The sequence below is a fragment of the Haliotis asinina genome, chromosome 15, assembly GCF_037392515.1.
Source record: "Haliotis asinina isolate JCU_RB_2024 chromosome 15, JCU_Hal_asi_v2, whole genome shotgun sequence".
Classification (NCBI taxonomy): Eukaryota; Metazoa; Mollusca; class Gastropoda; order Lepetellida; family Haliotidae; genus Haliotis; species Haliotis asinina.
The window spans coordinates 28,183,636-28,189,176 of NC_090294.1; the positions used below are offsets into that span (position 1 = coordinate 28,183,636).

At 36.3% G+C, this 5,541-nt stretch overlaps 1 long non-coding RNA gene across 1 annotated transcript; it reads left to right on the forward strand.

The window, feature by feature from the left end:
- The first annotated feature begins 269 nt into the window (after window positions 1-269).
- Window positions 270-4,531, forward strand: LOC137266200 (uncharacterized). Its single transcript, XR_010954968.1, has 4 exons — window positions 270-345; window positions 865-956; window positions 1,473-1,658; window positions 2,846-4,531. It is a non-coding gene; the product is annotated as an uncharacterized lncRNA (long non-coding RNA).
- The last annotated feature ends 1,010 nt before the right edge of the window (window positions 4,532-5,541 follow it).

Genomic DNA, 5,541 nt, shown 5'->3' on the forward strand with positions numbered 1-5,541 from the left:
TATGCAATCTGTTTCTCGAGCTATTTATACGACAATGTGGATATGATTCACTATTCATAAATTTGCAAGTTCAATTTCATTTAAGTATCTGTTTGAAAATTAAAATTTTAATTCAGTCCATATGCTACTCTTGTAATTTTCAATATGCCATTTAATTTTACAGTTTTATTTATTTTTCTTCTCATATCTAGCGCGTTCATGTCATTCTATGACTAACATGATTTTCAATTAATGTAATCCTATTTAAGGCCATGATTCTAACACGAGAGAACATATTCCAGTAATACAATCATTAGATATCCATTGAAGCAAACTTCTGGACGTTTCTGCAAAAAACGGGATTTGGTATGTAGCGATACTGTCTCTGCTTTTTGTCAAGTTTTTAAATAGAAGACATAAACATGATCGCTTACTTGTATGAGATTATATTTTTTCGAAACTTGCGTTTCTGTTGCTGTTCAGTATATTTCAATAATATCGAATTGTTTCTATATTTTATGTGTTTTAAACAAATACCTCATAATTCAACAATTTCGTCACATCACACGTGTCCTTGTTTCAAAGTAAATGCCCGATCATGTCTTCATAGATAGACAGTGAGTTATTATTTAACGTAACATCGGAAATATTTCACGGACATCTTTATAGAAAATGGAAATGACACGTGTTTGTAGATTTTCATCATTATTTCAGGTAAGATACAGTGACACAATATCATTTTTGCATGTGTATATAGATTGTTTTGGACAGTCCTATCAAGAACTAGACGATACTGATAAAATATGCAAGCCCATAGTGCACATCGTGGAGAGAAATGTGTTAGCCGTCTGAACATTTACGTTCAACATATACGGTTGTTTTTAGGTCAATGTATGGATGTCTCGTTCCTATCCACCATGGTCAAGTTTAAGGATGTACTAAAGGTGTCTATCTGGAGCTCTTGCCTCTTCCTCCTTGTAAGTTACAGCAACCAATATGCTCTTGTTACATGATAATAATGGACACGTATTCATCATCAGTGTTGTTGAATATACAAACAAAATAGTTGATCTATACATGATTATACAGACAAAATAAGTAAATCCATTCTGACAACCTGACATGAAGTAAACCTTTACATGTAACAATGTTTATAAGTGTATTTGTAAAATGTCAGAAATTTTCAATCAATTTGATAAACATGTCATTTTACTCAGTAAGTTTCCATTCTGAGTCATTGATACAAATGTGAGATATTTCACAAACTGACCGAAGAATGAGAGAGAAATTGACTTGGCGGTAAACCACTGTAGCGTATAAATACATGGACATGAATTCAAATACAAAGTAATTCATAGGAGTACATAACTGGATAATATTTTCATGTTTGCAGGGAGTCTTTTCTGGGACGTTAGGACCAACTTTACTTGATCTCGGGAATCTCTTCCAAGCCAATCTGTTGGAAATATCGAACCTCTTTCTTATACTTGCAGTAACCGAAGGCGTTGGATGTCTGGGCTCCATTGCTGTGTTGAAATGCCTGGATTCAAACTTAGTACTCGTAACTTGCATAATTCTCCAGGGGACAAGTTCCGCATTGATTGCAGTTACTTCACAATTATATGTTGCCTTTGTCGCCACTGGAGTTTTTGGGCTAGTTTCCTCGTGTTGCTTTAATTGTAAGTATGTAGAGAACTAAATACCTTTTTAAAAATGAATAACGAAATCACATGTTTAGTTCAGGTGTTTGTCAGACATACACCCATGAAGGGTGTAGTATAGTTCAGAGAGACAAAATATAAGCTTCAAGATGTTTTAAGGCTTGTCAACTGATTTCCTGAAAAAAATCGGAATATGACACCACTCGAAATAAGCAAGTGCAACGGGCATCATTCTTGTCACTTGAAGTTTATACCGTCCTCCAAACTTAATGGGACACTGAATGTTGTAATCTTGATCGAACAATTTCTCAGCAAGAACTGAATGAGACTGGAAAGAGGAGCACAATCGGTTGTTCCTCAGACGTTCTGAAATGTGAACAGCACAGGCTTGAGTTGATGAGATGCTCGATAAAGACAGAAAGGTCACTTGTTGCAATATTCACTTGTTTTGATTTTTTGCGTAGAAATTCTGATCCATGTAGATGAAAAAAAATATGATTCTGGCAAGGGGTGTCCATAGGGAATCCTTGTATTTTACGTATTGTCTTGCACCACAGTTTATGCAGGGGATGAAGGAGTCACATGTTATTTTCTCAGTCATCCTCAGATGATATTTGCTTTCAGTTTTGATGATATGTAGATAACCTCTGATATATAACTGTTTAATACACGTTTCGTGGACAAACGAATAATTTTTTCATTACTATTGTCAGGCTGAATAATGGCGTCTAACGCTGAAAAATGAAACGATTTAACAGAACTGAAATCAGTACGTTACTCAGATGCCTGCAGTTGCCAGAGGTCAAGTCAGTATCACTGGGGACACCAGTAAAGAACTTCTGGGAATGCCAGACTGTACGCATGTAGGGAATTGAACCCAGGTCCCGGGTCTTCGGCGTGATGTGCGAACGCTCAAACCACAAGACTACTCACCTTGGCCTTGACATATGAAAATATTGAGTTATATATAGTCTGTCATTGATAACTGGTTGTACAAGAAATAATCCTGAAATTTCAATCATGTTTCGTGTAAATTATTGTAATCTTAACCCAAACTATACCAGAATTTGTCCTTATGGGCTACGTATATTATATCACAATCTAAGATGTTCAAATTACCTCCTTAACACACAGTCAAAACGTATTATATCTTGTGTATGAATGCGTGACATGATCTGATAATTAAGAAATGTGTTGTTTTTCAGGTGTGTATTACCGGTGCAATCTTGAATTCGCTGGAGTCCCAGTCATTATGCATGGCATGACCGTATCCTCATCTGTCGGAGGCGTAATAGCCCCTCTCATGGCTGAGCCGTTCCTTGAGCTTCAAGACAAACCTCTTCTCGACGTCTCTTTGAAGAACAATCATTCCTTTCAAACACACACCTTCTCGCCACAACCCACTGCTGATATACCACCAAAAAACAGTTCCATCGGATCAACATCTTCTGGAACATTATGCGAACGTTACTCAAAGAATGCATCAAAATATAACCTAACAAATTCCACCATGAGTGGTGGACAGTCGCAAGTCCACATTGTGTACATAATCCTCGGTTTGATTCACCTGCCAGCTGCTTTTGGTGCTATCACGTTGTTCGTTCTGGAAAGGAGAGACAGTTGCAAATTGATTGTTTTGACAAAGGATGATTATACCAACATGGAAAAACAAAACCCCGTGCATAAACTGACTACTATCATATTATACATATGTCTTCTCACTGCATATATGTCTGCCGGAGGTATACCTTTTGCCTATTGTAGCTATTTATCTGTCTATGGTGTGGGAAGCCATCTGCATCTCAGTGCCCAGAGAATGGCCATGATGACATCGGCATTCTGGATGCTCTTCACTCTTGGCAGGATCCTAGGAACTATTCTCAGTTTGTATATGAGACAGGTAGCACTAATCTACGTCTGTCTTACTGGGGTGATGGTAGCAGCAGTTTCGGTAATGTCTCTAACACCATTCGGTGAAGTGTGGCTGTGGATCGGATCAATGGCGATAGGCCTCTTTTCGGCTCCTCTTTTAGCTGCTTTATTGTCCTGGTGCAATACCTTCATCACTCTGACATCAGTAGTGCTCGGGATCTGTTCGTTTGGAGACGTCACTGGTATATTTATTTTACAGTACTTTACAGGTCAAGTTATGGGTCAGTTTGGATTACAATGGTTCTTCTATTTCATTACATTTCTATCTATATTTGAGTTTGCAATGACTGTTATTCTCACAGTGTTTAGTTATTATATAAAACGAAACAGAGAATACACGTAAGTCAAGTCGATGTTTATTGCAGGGTGATTTGTTTTCTTGTCGGATGTGCAGCTGAAATTTATGTTGAACTGTGTATGTTCTTTCTAAGATCAGAGTGTCGCTATTTAACGACCTTGAATATTTAATTAATCTTCTGATATGTTTTGCATGACATGTTGATTACATTATAAATTTGGCGCTTCCGTGAGTGAGTGGGTGAGTTAAAATATATCGTCTTATCGGCAGTATTAAATATTTGGTCGGGAGATGATAGTGATAACCCACAAATTCCTACTTTTGAGATAATTGCTTTTGAAAGTTTAGTCATTCATGAAAAAGATTAGTGTGACTTTTGAAATACAATAAAAATATGTTGTGTTTATTTATACTTCTGGTAGTGTGCAAAAAAGACGCAATATGATTCGTTTGCAGGAAATTGTGTTTTTATGTGCTCGAAGATACCTACTGTAAACATTTTGTGTTGGTTATAAGTTTTATGCCAAAATGAGCTTGTCATACCCTTGGTCAAGGATCGATATTTCTACTTGTGTAGTAGACCCACATCAGATACACACTAACAGGAAAATTTATGGCTGTGTCATTCTTAAGGAAATAAATATACTAATGGAAGAAGTAACTGTGCATTATTTGGTGTTATGCTATTTTAAAAAGATAATAACATGATATGTGGCGCGTTTCGTGATCACTGTTTTACTGTTGGCAGGATTATACCGAAATGTATTAGATTTGGCCCTATGCATCGTGACGTCCTTGAAGAAAATTAATGTAGTGTCAAAAAATTGGATCACAAATTTAGTAACGTGTAAGTCCACTGTTGTCGTTGATGCAAACTTGACATCGATGATGTGTAGACACTAAGCGATTAAGGAAAGCTTGGGGGATGTTGTTCCACGTCTGATCCAACATTCAGCTAACATTAATGGCTGATTTTGGGGGCCATGACGTAGGCAAAATTTATATTGAAATTAACATGGTTTCCACCAGATTTAGAGTCTAGAGAATAATCTACTGTTCTTCATTTTTCAATATCAAGTGTCAAAAACATGCAAAAAGAAAAGTTCATTGTGCACAAAGTACACATGCCACATACGATGTGTGAGATCAGATTTCACGAAGAGTGCTTAGGTGCGTTTGTTTAGGGTTAATTAGTTTTTGTTTCAAAATATTAATCAAAAAGACTGAGATTACTTTTGTAATCTGTAATTTTGTAAGAAGTGACAATGGAGTGACATCCCTCAAAATGTGACATTGTATTTGTACCAAAACGATGATAACCCATCATTTTGTTGTATATCTCAGCCATTTTACAATTCAGATCATACAAATTTTAAAGTAATGTGTTTCTAGGTGCATATAACCTGCTTAGTCATAAAAGAAGAATTTACATGAAAGAATTTCCAAGTTGGATGGAATGGTGAATATCAAAATTCATCAACCGATTAGTTTGGCAAGAACATGATAACCCACTTGAAATAATGAATGAAATGAATGAAAGAGTGTATAAGTAACAATTTAAACACTTAAATGTGAAGAAATGTTAGAATCAGTTCCTTGAGAAGTTTCTTCATTGTTGGGATCATAGGTCCATTCATCAACTCTGCTCTGGATGGAGATTACTCTCGAAGC